The sequence below is a fragment of the Poecilia reticulata genome, chromosome 3, assembly GCF_904066995.2.
Source record: "Poecilia reticulata chromosome 3, P_reticulata-male-v2, whole genome shotgun sequence".
NCBI classification, from domain to species: domain Eukaryota; kingdom Metazoa; phylum Chordata; class Actinopteri; order Cyprinodontiformes; family Poeciliidae; genus Poecilia; species Poecilia reticulata.
In genome coordinates this window covers 2,283,074-2,296,639 of record NC_088832.1, presented here as the reverse complement: position 1 = coordinate 2,296,639, position 13,566 = coordinate 2,283,074, and the positions used below count along the sequence as shown (strand labels likewise).

General features: G+C 38.8%; 1 protein-coding gene and 1 long non-coding RNA gene across 2 annotated transcripts in view; one reads left to right on the top strand and one right to left on the bottom strand.

Annotated features, from left to right (window-relative positions):
• The window catches only part of LOC103462246 (neural-cadherin), a 353,789-nt gene that overhangs the window by 119,951 nt on the left and 220,272 nt on the right, over positions 1–13,566 (top strand). The gene's annotated exons all lie outside the window — the stretch shown is intronic.
• Positions 10,281–12,160, bottom strand: LOC145551033 (uncharacterized). The gene is made up of 3 exons (XR_014086789.1): positions 11,461–12,160; positions 10,856–10,970; positions 10,281–10,761 (listed from the first exon to the last, which is right to left on the bottom strand). It is a non-coding gene; the product is annotated as an uncharacterized LOC145551033 (long non-coding RNA).

Here is a 13,566-nt window from a genome sequence, read left to right as displayed (position 1 = left end):
CTAAATGTTTAACATGCTATGCTGTGTTTAGCCTTTACCATTTGAGATGCAACTCTGTAGTGTGTAGTGTGTTCCCAGAACATTCCACAGTTTGACCTTTCAGGTGAACACTTGGTTACTGTCAGAACTTTTTTATATTTTATAACTCTCAGTTAATATTGTACACATTGATTAGAAATGGTGTGATAATGCTTAATGAAACTGAAAGACAATGATACATTGTTCAACTTTTGACTAAGGAGGATCACCTTTATCAGCATGGAAGAGTCAACCAGATCTTTTTGTCATGGGATTGCTGAGGGCGTGATGGGAGTTTGGGTGTCCGATCCACATGATGATCATTATTCTGCAGGCATCAGTACACCATGATCTCTAGAGTGAGGTTCATAGCTGAGTGTTAAAGAGCCAGGATGAAAGTCAGCTCCTCTATGTATGATGTTATGGAGAAGTTCAAGTAACTTTGTATCTTAAACTGTATATGAATTAAAGGTGGATAGAGTAAGAGATGGATAAATTGGGGACTTATCTGTAGCAATGTGGGGACTTCGACCAAACCGGTTAGTGGAAAATCTAGTGGAAAAGCGCCTTTTGACTTGGGCTGTTAGGTTTCTGTATGACCGGATTTAGAGCTTGGTCCACAATATTGGCAGTAAGTTTCCGGTGAGAGTTGGACTCCACCAAGGTTGCCTTTAGTCACTGATTCTGTTCTTAACATTTATGGACAGAATTTCTAGGTGCAGCCAAGATGTTGAGAGGCGTTTTGGTGGCTTTGGGATCACGTCTCTGTTTTTTGCAGTTTATGTGGTCCTATCCTTTATCAGGCCGTGCTTTCACTGGAGCAGAGTTTGAAGGCCATGGTCTTGAGTCAGAAACAGGTAGATTTCCTTGTCTGGATCAGGGAAGATGACCTGTCCCAACTGTTAGAAGGTCAATGATCTATGTTCCTATCCTCATCTATGGTCACAAGCTTTGAATATTAACTTGATGATAAAGATCAAGATCCTTTATCATCGTGATAGGATGAGAAGCTTGGTCATTCAGGAGTAACTCGGAGAAGAGCTGCTGTTTCTCCACATTGAGAGGAGTCGGTTGAGATGGTTTGGGCATCTGGTTAGAATGGACAGATCTCTGCTGAGGTGATCTGACCCCTGGTGGCGCCACTAGTAAAGATGCCTGGAAAAAGCGGAAAATCATAGATGCATGGATGGACGAATGGATGGACTTTTAATGTAGCTATGATCTGTCGTTTTAGATCTTTAGCCAGCTGTGGATTATGAGGTCTTTCACTTTTAAAGACTATTTGTTTTTATTACCCCTATGTTCCTCCATGACACTGAGTTAGTCTCTGAAAATATTCTGTTTTTCTGTAGTTCCCCAGTTTCTAAACTACATTGCTTTCTACAGTTGAAACCTGAAGGTTTGTATTCATACCATAGAGAGCTTACCCTAATTTCATTCAGGACTGTATGGTGGGGAACAAAGATTTTCTGTGAAAGCAAGTAAACAGTATTAAACCTTGCATTACAGCCAGATTACATTCAAAGATAGCCTTGCAACTATTGATTCATGACAAACAGAAACTACTAAAGCCTTCAAATGGCCTACAGAAAGCTTACAGATGTGATCTATACACGGGGTTTGAGAGAATAGCAGGATGCATTTATAGCTGATGAGTTAAGTGCAGCTGAGCTTACTATGATTACTGAGAGTACAGATTTAAAGGCTCTCTGCATGTTGATGTGAACAGTCCTTTCTTAGGAGTAGCAAGCAGATAAGCAGTTTTTTTCATTCATTCATATTACAGTAACTGGAAACCAGAGCAGTTACTCGTTTAAATCTGCCTCCGTCTGACCAAGTCCGACCTGCTTTGGTTTGCTTAAATGCTCAAGGCAGGCAGGAGACCAAATAAAAAAGATTACTTAGTGGAGCGTGTAACGCAAAGTAGCTGCAGAGCAGGATATACAAAAAAAAAAAAAAAAGTAGTTCTAGCATTTATGCAAATAAAGATCACGCAGAACATAAAACCCAGCTGGGATAAATGGGCAGAAAACAAACCAGTAGGGATGAGTAGGAAGTAGTCCGGAACGCATAAAATCAGTTAAAATTCAAGAATGTGGTAAAGTTCTCTTAGCTTTACAACATAGCTGTTATAAAGCTAAGAGAGGGAAACAAACCAACACAAAAGCAAATTTTCTCAATGAACAGTCTCCAGAACCACTTAAAGTAGAAATGGCAAACAGAAACAAAGCAGAGTACAGACTAAAACATGAGCAAAAAGCCAAGTGGAAAAGCACAGACTGTGACATCCTCACACTCCAACAAGTATGGACCTTACCAAGCTCCGCCCAGAAACGCCCCTCGGATGTCCCACGTGGCTGCATCTCTCACAAACAAAGCCTAGCAGAGCTCAGTTTCTATGTGTAAACATGGCGTCTTTCATTTCAACTGACTCTCTGCAGAGTATTTCTGAGTCTATTAGTGTAGCATTTCTGCCGGATTTTCAAAAAATATCAGCCACGACAGGAGACAGGAGAACCAACAAGTTCATGTCATCTTTTTTGTACAACATCAAGGTGTTTGAGCCACGCGATGCCTCCAACATTGTGCGCGTCACAGCTAAATGCTACCGGTTGATGAGGAAAACAGCAGATCCTCACACCCTCAGCATAAATATAGCTGTGGACAAGATCACTGATGCCTATTGTTCTTGCAAGGCTGGGTAAGTCGGGCATTCATGGTTTTGAGGATTACTTTTGAAATTACTGATTTCTGTTGTTGGCAAATGTTTGAATGTGCCTAGGCCTTATACACTGTACTCGGTGCTAGCGTGGCTAACACGATTACAGTTTAGTAAAAAGGCTTTTCAGATAAAATAAAATCTTTAATGTATGTCAGATACGGTACACATTGCATATTGATCTGTTCAGCTAACGTAAGACTGTAACAGACAGGCTTCAAGGTGTAGAAGTTGTATCGGTACTGCCATTATGCTGTACTTGGCTAAAAGGTTTTCATAATGGATGTGTTTATTATTGACTTTATTTTTTTTCATTCACTAAACAAAGAAAGCAAAGCAATAATACTTACACCAGCAGACACTCCTTTGTTCTTATTGATCCTACGACGGTTGAGCTGCAAATGCTGTTTTGCACAAGCTTTGATCCAAGCAAGGCTTTCCGTTTCAGATTTTGGAAATCTATGAATTTTAGTTTCACAAATACGATCAGGATACCTGACATCGCCTGTGCAGATTCCCCACTGACGGTGGAGAACCATTCTTTTTCGAGTCCTGACGCAAAAACTTTCTGCCGGTCTGCTAGTCCACAATGTGCAATATGTGATATGTGCATGTATTTACTACAGTAGCTTGTGTTTGTGAGACGGTCACGCACGTGGTAGCTGCGCTGTGACGTAAAATGAGCATTAGCCAATGAAACGCGGCCCCTGTGGTAAGGTCCATGAAGTCAGTTCACTGAATGCTTGTTGAGTTTTAAATAATACATGCAAACAAAAGTAAAACCCAAAACTCATGGATTTTATCAAACTTTGATTGAAAGAGACTTTGTGTAAAGCTTGCTCTATTCAAGCCGTGTTTGACATGTTGTCACAGGAAGGTGGATTTCACCTGCCAGGTTGACTGAGAACAGCAAAGACTTGCAAAAACTACAGTCACTGTAAAGAAAAACAAAGCAAAGCCTTTTAATGAGCAGAAAACTTCCCTTTTAATGGCAGCCTCTTAAATCCTGAATATACCCATATAAGTAATTTGTTCTGTATTTTAACAAAATACAGAATATTGAATATTGTTCCAAGACAAGAATATTGTCTTGGAGTTTTTATCGCGACCTGTGGGGTTTTTCCTGTCTGGGAACGAGAATACGACCTGCTGAATGTGACAGGTAGCCAATCAAAAAGCGCGGTGAGGTAAGAACAAAGGGGAATCCCAAACAGCTGACATATCGCGCAACTGAGACCGGTGGATATCGGAGATGATATGTGGAAATTTAATATTATTAAATCTAAAGGTCATTATTATGTTTATTCAGTTAAAAATGTTATGAAAAAACATATTCACCTCCAAATCATAGTGCAGCAAATAGAGCGGCTGCTCCCGTCGTCTTTTATCCACCGCCTTTTCATCTTTTATCTCTTAAAATAACTCCACAATCTATCACTATTGCTTCTACATCGTCATCCGTGTTTGGTTATTCTAAACTCTCGCTATGTTGGGGGTTTTACTTGATTATCCTCTGGAATCTGGATGTTCGTGACTGGAATCGGTTCGTGTTGCTCCTGCCTTGGAGACACGAACCGATCGAACCTGTTGTACTTTTATCAGCTCTGTGGTCACAGAGGTTTGGAGAATCGGCCGACAATCCTTAAATCTTTCCGTCTAAGCCAGACTTAAGACTCACAAGCTCTACTCATCTCCTCTCGACCGCAGCCCAAACGCTCTGACTCTGGTCGCTATGGTAAGGTTTATATATCCCTTCAAAATAAGATACAGATGTGCCACAAAAACTAACATTTTACTTTCGTGAAAATTTTAACTCACGATAATGACTAACGGGAGCCATGAGCTTGTTTCTCTGCAACGAGACGGTCCGATCTGGGAGTGATGGGAGACAATAACACCTGAAGTGTTGCTTATATCCACAGCCTGCTTAGTCACTACGTGGTGAAACAGCTTGAGGATTCATTGCCTCATTAGCAGCCGGTCACCGCATGTTACGCAGAGCGGCTTGTAATGTGGGACTCACCTACCGGTCCAGGATAAATCCATTCTCCTGTCTCTTCTCTGGGCCTTTTCCCCTTCGCAAAGAAACTTTCCAAAGACATCTGATCTGTTTCTTAGTCATTTTGCTGCTTGTGGCCTCAGTGTTGGCGTGCAAGTAACCGAGAGAATCCGGTTAAAGTATTTTCAAAATAAAAGATCCTTCAGACTCAAATAATACATAAAACGGAAATATTTCACTATTTCTATTTCTTGCGCGGCCCGGTGCCAATTGGTCCACGGACCGGGGCTTGGGGACCACTGCTGTAGAGGCTTATAATGAGTAAATGATCCAGGTGTTTTAGAGAAGGAACGCATCTAAAGTTGCAGATGGTAGCTCTGGAAAACTAGACTTGGGCAGCCCTAGCATAAATGTATGAAAATACAATGTTAAAAATAAATTAAACACCTCATATTGTTAAATAACTGATTTTATGTATTGAAGTTTTAAATATTACATTTGAGTTTGCATGGATGAAAAATTAATGCTCAGTTTAAAAATTACAATATTTAAATCAGTGTTTAAAGGTAAGCAAACAAATAATAAAAACAAGTTTTGATGTTAACTCTTAACTTCATTCACAAAACGTTTTTTGTTATTACACAACCAACATGTATTTCACATAACAACAAATCAATTAGGTGATGTTTGCCTGTCCTTGAACGCAAAGCTGATCCCTCTTCACCCTGACACAGAGGTCGCGTTAACCGAATATTTTCCGTATTTGACCAGAACAACCACAACATTTAAATCCCGTCTAATTAACACCCTTGACTGGTTCACATGGGCAGACATTATAGACTTTACGCAAAGATTTAATCTCAGAGGCAACTGAAATCTATTCATTTAAAAAAATCCTTTCTGAATATCATCTCATGGTCTCTGAACTAAACGCGTCTTTCTGACCGGGAGTTGACAGCGTGTTGAAGAGTTATGGATCGGACGCTTTGGAGCGTCTGGTTAGGAAGCGCATTCAAAACCTTTGAAATGGCGCGTTAAATTCAAGTCTCCATTACAGACCAGAGAAATAAATGACGATGCAAACGTTAATTAGACTGTAACATGCGCAGTCCGCTGCTCAGCCACTGAGGACGCGGCTCCGCCGCTGCGAAGAATTAAAAACCGCTGGAAGTAACTCATTCAGCGGATTTAAGAAATGGAGCCTTGGTGCACGTTACCCAGGAGAGCGGCGTTCTGGAGGAGCGCTAACGTCTGTCCGTTTCGGAGAAGCGAAACCACGCAAAATAAATAAATAAATAAATAAATAAATCCTGGTAAAAGCGCACACCGCGCGCACTCAGAGTTCAGTTGATCTGTTTGGATCAGACAGATCCAACTGACTGATGAATAGCACAGATTTTTCTGCAGATGGGAACCAGGAGGAAGTGCGTTCAGACCCCAGCGAGTTAAGTGTTGGTAATTTAAGTCAAGTCGCTTAATTTAATTTATGAAAAGTTATTGGGGCCACAGACAGTGTTTTTTGTCACTACGGAGAAAAATGTAGATTATCTGTTTAATTTGTGATGGGATCTGGATTCTTGGTGAATATTAGCTAAACCGCATAAAATGCGGCTAAATAGCCGATGTTAATATGATTGTAATTTCACGGATAAAAATAGTACATGACCGATTTTTTTTATGCTGTCGGTCAAGAAAACCGGTAACAAAAAAAGTCTAGCATGACTTGCCGTCCGGACACCAATTCACACACATCTTCATTCACAGTCTTACTTGTAAATCGATTTTTCTTTTCTTGTACGTTTTGCTTGTCGATGTCTCAGTTTTATTCGCTGGGAAAATTAATAAGCAGCTTGAGGTGACTCTGCTGCTCTCTAGTGGCGAGAAGCCGTAATGTTGGCTGGTAACAATCGGAATGCATTATGGGAGATGTAGTTTGTAGTCAATTCGTGCTCAAAACCTATTTTAAGTCAATCATGGGCCTATGAAACGCTGGGCGGGGGCCACATAAAATGACATGGCGGGCCACATATGGCCCGTGGGCCTTGAGTTTGACACATGTGTTCTAGGGGGCAGGACCTCATCCCAGACCCAGAGCGGGCACTCTGCCTTTTTCCAGCTTCGCTGTATGTTTCAAAAGGCAGCTGTGCTGACACTGATCCCTCTTGGTCTGCTGCTTGTTTCATTCTCAGCTGGAGAAGAACAGTGTTTGTTAATGAACATGCATGAACTGCTAATGCAGTTAAAAAAAAACCAAGAAAAACATTATGTACTCCACTTTCTGTTATTTAAGGTAAATGCAGTCTTGATATCAGGAATGAGTAGAAAAAATGCTTCAAGGACAATTTCAGAAAAAAACTTGTTTGCTTCAGTTTTTGTTCCTCTACACTTTTGCCTCTGAATGTAATCTGCTGTGAAATAAATATGGTTTTTGCTGTCAAAGTAGCGATCCCGGCCAGCATATATGTGCGCTGGACTCACTGAGCATGACTTTAATTTGCAGGTAGTTTTCAAGTTTCTCACTCCAGGAGTGATGGCTCATCGGCACCATTAGTCACCTAACCAGCCTGAGACCTGCCTGCAGCTTCTTAAGTGTGTGGCTTCGCACACCTTTAGGTTTATGTGTGTTTGCACTCATCTCGCATTATTACAGCTGACTTCCTCTCTCTGCTCTTACAATCTTGGTTCCCTGTTCACACACTCAACACTCATGCTGCGCCTCCATACATCTTAGTGAGCTATCATAGCGTTCTAATAAAAACAAACATTCTTCGCATCTTTCACCATATAAAGCTGGACCTGGTGACTTTCGGTTCAGTGTTCTAGGGAGTAAAAACAGCTAGAAAGCAGCCACATTTCAGTCTATTGGTGTGTAAAATAAAAAAATACAAAAACACAATATGACCAGGAAATTTTGTTAGCAAATGTATTGTAACTTCCACTTTAGCATAAGTTGTTGTTTTCTTTGATTTTTGCTACTCTTCACCAAAATCCACTTTATTTTTTTAAAATGGTTACATTTTGTTTGGTGGTTTGTCATGGGTTCTTGTTTGGCTTATTTGTATGCTGTCATAAATTAAATAATTGTAGAAAACATAGTATGACTGGTAAATCTGAATGCTGTTTAGCAAAGATCCCAGTGGAGAAGAGGTCCAAAATAAAACAGGTAGCATACCAGAGTGTCTGTTGAAAACATAGTCATGTTTAAAGGAGCCTCTTTGTCACCAGTTTCCCAGGGAAAATATCCAAGAACTCTCTCAATGGTGTTTTTTTATTTTTTTTATTTTTTTTACAAGGTCCTCTTCTGTAAAAGCCTGAAAGATGGGAGCAACAATAATAAAACAAATGTCTGCATTTCACATTTCGCTTCCAGCGAGTGTGGGCTGAATGACAGAAGAGCTATAAACACAGACACAGAAGTAACCAGAAGGAAAAATAAAAGATGAAGTCGATATGCAACCTAGTCCTATCGCCTGCACTGTTTCATAAACATCATAGCTGGAGCAAAATGGACAACCTGGAGGTCATGAAGGAGCAGATGCCCTCAGAATGTAGAGCTGAAGCCCAATATGTATGCGCACAGTACAAACAGACCTCTTCTCTTCCTATGTGACATTGAATCGGGCTGTAAACTAGGGGTCTTCAACTCCAGCCTTGAGAGCTACTGCAACTTTTAGATGTCTTTCTGCGTCACCACGCCCTAATCAAACATTCAGGTCATTAGCAGGACTCTGGAGAAGTCTGGAGAGCTTGACTGCATGCTGAGGAGCCAATTCACCCTTTTGATACACGTGTGTTGGATTAGGAACACGTCCAATAGTGCATTCACACCAGTGCTGTTTAGTCTAACTAGTTTGTTTTCCTGTAGAAAGTCCGGTTCGTGTGGGGAAGTGTGAATGTGCAATTGAATGCTGGTTTGCATACAAACCTTGGTCTGGGTTTGGTTGAAGTGAACTCTGGTGTGGTTTGAATGCATATGTGAATGCCAAGCGGACTGGAGACTGTTCCAAAAGCAGGAATTGAACTACAGTGCAGGGCATTCTGGGCAAATACAACAAAAACAAACATCTAGTAATGGCTGGTGGTTTAGTTTTTACTAAAGACAGAAAAGAGAAATCCTCCAACCACTAAAATCTGACACAAAAATCCATTTTGTTTACATTTTATAAAGAAGGAAGTTGCGCTCATCTTTTCTTCAGAGGTTTGTGTGTTGTTTTCTCCAGTGCTTCTTGACACAACGCCACCACAGGTGGGGAGGGGAACAGGTTTTGCAAAGGGTTTGGTTTGTTTGACACAGTGCAGTGGGAAAGTGAACCACAGCAGCTGGAAATGGAACAAAGGTTGTAACTTTGGTTCCCAATTGAGCCGAGTCTACCGGATTATCAGGGGTGAAAACACACAAAAAGATGCAGGACACTGGAATCTCAGTATCCTGCAATTGATGTTTTTTCAATAACTCCAGATCTCATGAAGTTATTCAGTTATTCAATTTAATTTACATTAAAAACCTACATGATGCCCGTAAGTTAGAATTAAACACGTTTTCCATTTTGCATGCATTACATTGCATTCATTGTACAAGACTTGTTACTATGAACTCCTAAGAAAACAACAACAGGTAATTTGAGCACACACTGCTCCATAGCAACAGGTCTACAGGCACATGCAGCTGGTTGTTGTCAAAATGTCGCAGCTCTCTGGTCTCTGAGGTTATTTCAAGCTTTTCTTCCTCCATCAGTGAGGGGGACTAGGACGATAGGTGGAGAATAAAGTTTTCTCCTGTTGCCGCAGTAACAGCAGAACTGAGCACACTGCAAAAAGTCCCCTTTCAAAAACAAGAAAAAAAAGTACAAAAATAGGGTATAATTTTCTTAAAATAAGAAAAATTATCTGCCAACAGAACAAGAAAATTTATCTTGTCAAGATTTTCTAAAACAAGAAAAAATATCTTACCAAGATAAACCTACAATATCTTAAAATTAGTGTATTTTTACTTAAAACAAGCCAATTTTACTTATACGAGTAAGATATATTATCTTATTTTAAGAAAAATTATCTCAAGTAAAGAAAATGTTACTTGACACTGAATTTCTTAAAATAGCGTAAAATTTTCTTATTTTAAGAAAATTGTTCTATGTATTAAGAAAATAAATCTCATATATTCTATTTGTATTAGTAAAATTGGCTTGTTTTAAGTACAAATACACTAATTTTAAGATATTTGTAGGTTTATCTTGGTTAGATATTTTTTCTTGTTTTGGAAAATCTTGACAAGATAAATTTTCTTGTTCTGTTGGCAGATAATTTTTCTTATTTTAAGAAAATTATACCCTATTTTTGTACTTTTTTTTTCTTGTTTTTGAAAGGGGACTTTTTGCAGTGTATACCTAAATCTAGTTTATTTTTATTGTTGCATAGGATTAAAATATATATTTTGTCACAGCTTTACTCAAGGTTATTATGCTAAGACAAACATCTAAACATTGATCCTGTGAATACTGGAACTAGAGATGTTATTGGCTTGCTGAAATGAAGACATAAGTTCAATTACTTTTAACATCTTTATTACGTTTAAGTTTCACATAAACACAATAAAACATGACTACTGGTCAGAATTTAAAGTCTGGATGGGCATCTGATTCTGAAACAATCCTGTAAAATGACAGAACAATGAAGATCTGACACATCTGCTGCACTAAGAGTCAAGCAAACCAAATTGTCCAAAGCAAAAAAAAATCTTGGGATTAGATGTCAACAATAGGAGCTTCCCCCGCAATGAACTTCTTCCAATAAGCCATAGCCTTTTATATGTGGAAGTCTTGCCTCAGTTACGGACAGCGTTCTCAAGACGTCTGTCAGCAGCACAGAGAGGAGTGGCCACACACACGGATGCTGAAAGGTGTAGTAGCTATGATGTCCTCCTTTCAGAAGATCAGGGCAGGCCTGGTTCCAATGGCCAGTAGAAAGTTGGTTTCACGATCACCACAGAGCTGAAAAGTGGTCTTGTTTGAAGTTGTTGGGTCATCTGCTAATTGGAGCACAGACAGAAAAACAGTCACAAAACAAACCACGTTTTAGGGACTAATCAGTGTAATGATGAATCAGTATCATAAATTTCTTACCTCAAGAATGTGAAGGATGCCGTCACTTGCAATTCCCAAAGTTTCTTGTAGATGGTGCAATACGTGATAGGAGATGTGTCTGGCATAGGCTTCACCATGGCAACAGTTTGGTTTACTTGAAAAATAAAACAAGTCTTATTTTAGTTTATGTGCTCAATTACAATATTACATGAATTCAAGATGGCAAGAAAGTTATTTTAATTAAATCAAACTAGGACTACTTAAATTCACAAATCAAAAATAGTGTTTAAAATATCCTGGTAACAGTGTGGAATATCTAACCTAGGCTTTAGTCTCATTGCATTTAAGTTTTTAAATTACAGCACATCAAACACCCTCAGTTAGTGAAATACTAGGCGGAATTGCTCTTTAACCATTTCTCGAATCATAAGCTACGAATGAGAAGCCACCTTAGCTATGTTAAAAAACGGAAGCTACCAAGACTCGTGTCGATATTTTTAAGCCACAGCTATTGTGGTTAATAACTGTTCAAAGCTCATATTCACAAGAGCGGCTCTTTAACCGCGGATGAAAATTGGCATATCACGACATGCTAACTAGCTTCAGTTAGCTTATCTTAGAAAGACAGACAACTTTAAACTTACCTCTGAGTACAGCAGCTGTAGGGTCTATACACGTAAAAAAGTCCTCCATCTTCATTCATGTCCAACCGAGATTAGAGAATTTGCCAAAAGAAAATCTTATAAAAGTACAGTAGATAAAAGCTTAGTTAGGCTGTTACAACTGAATTAACGGTTAATCAGGGCAGTTAAATGATCTCTGGCGTTGCCGTTAGTGATGTGCGGATTGATACTGAAATATCGATTCTTCCGATACCAGAACTTAATTCTTTAAAATCTATTGTCAGATCCAAGGATCAATACTTTCAACACTTTAGTAATTTGAGATAATGTAGATTAACAAGAGCAAGTTAGAAAGTAACTAAATTATTGAGATCTTGCCGAAATGAAACGTTGTTAATGGGAACTACTTTTTCTTCCGCCTGGTGAGTATGTAATGTGTAAGGACGTAATGCCCAAGCGCAGCGTGCTGCTGACGCTCACTCACTCAGAAATGAACATGTTGACAGATTATTAAAAAAGTGACATGGAGCCATTTCAGCTGTCATTTTATAGTAGTTTTAATAATTAAACAAGGATGTGTTTAGTAGGGTTATTACTTTACTAATTTTCTTTTTTTTAGTTTGCAACTCCATTTTCATATGTTTTGTATATTTCTGCTGAATTAAAATAGCTTATAGTAAACGAGATTGTTCTCAATGTACTTCTGAGTTTAAAATGAGTGCATCAGCAGTGGCGCAACTACACATTATTCAGGTGGATGCGAAAACATAGATCGGCGCCCCCCACCACCCAACCTCCCGAGGGAAGGATCGTCAGGGTGAAGGAGCGACGCACTCTCTCTTCCCCCCCCCCCCCCCCCCCCCCCCCCCCTCCCCCCAGGCGACGATACGTGAAGGGTAAAACTCGCTACATTTACCTCGTTATGTGCGCGAGGTGAAGGAGCGTTACACGCGCCGAAGTGTATGGAAAAACAATCATCGGCACGCCGCCCCCTCCAGACGGGGTTTTGGCGCCCCCTCTGGTGCTGCGCCCCTATGCGTTGCATACCCTGCATACCCACTTTTTGCGCCACTGTGCATCAGAGTACATTGTGTTCTTTTTATGAAGCCAAGATATGGATTACATTTATTTTTTATTTAATTAAGAAACAAATTAATTGTCTTTTGCACAAAGTATGGGATCTGTATTGCCAATACCACCTTAAATTTTACTCGGTATTGGATCGGAGAGAAAATCTGTTGTATCGAACATTAATACTATCTCACTGACATTTTGGGCGCTTTCCCATGTGGATTGTATGATGTCATAAAAGGGGTTACAAACATGATGAATAAAATATTGTTCAAACTAATATTAGTAACTTATAAAGTAAGAATTTGAAATATAAACCAAAAGTTAAAATATTTATCATGACATTGAGCTAATCAATATTGTTGATTCTAATCTCATTGTGTGGAATACCAGCCATTTCAAATCACACATCAATAGAAATTTCATGACATGTCAGTAAGAGGTTGCATCAAGAAGATCAAATTAAGAAGGTCCTTAGCAGATGGAAACATGCCAAGAATTATCTTGATATATAAACTGATATTGTTTCTGAAATTGTTGTGTTAAATGTCAATCGTTTAAATATTAAATTATAATTTCCTGTACACTCTGCCAACTTATACAAGAATATAAGTTCATGGGGTTTTTTTAATTTTTCATTGACTATAACACAAAGGATTCCATTTGGAGATAGTCTGTTTTAATTATCTGAATACATTTAATTAAGTATGTGATTTCGCTTTCTGTGCTTGAAATAAGAAATTTTTACTTATATAAAATAAGTTCTAGACTTGAAGTTTGATTGGTAAATATTGATATTCTAGATTCTAGCACATATTTACTCATAATAAGTAATATTTTCTTAACATTAAGCTTTTATATCTTACTGAGATAATTAAGTACAAAAACACTTAAAATAAGAAAAATATTCTAACATAAATCCCTCTTGGTGAGAAAAATTATCTTGACAGAAAGAAAACAAGAAAAATCTCCTTAATTTAAGATATTTAATCTTACTAAGATTTCAGTTTTTGCAGTGCAGGTCAAGTGGGTTTTATCCAGCTCAGCTTATTAAAC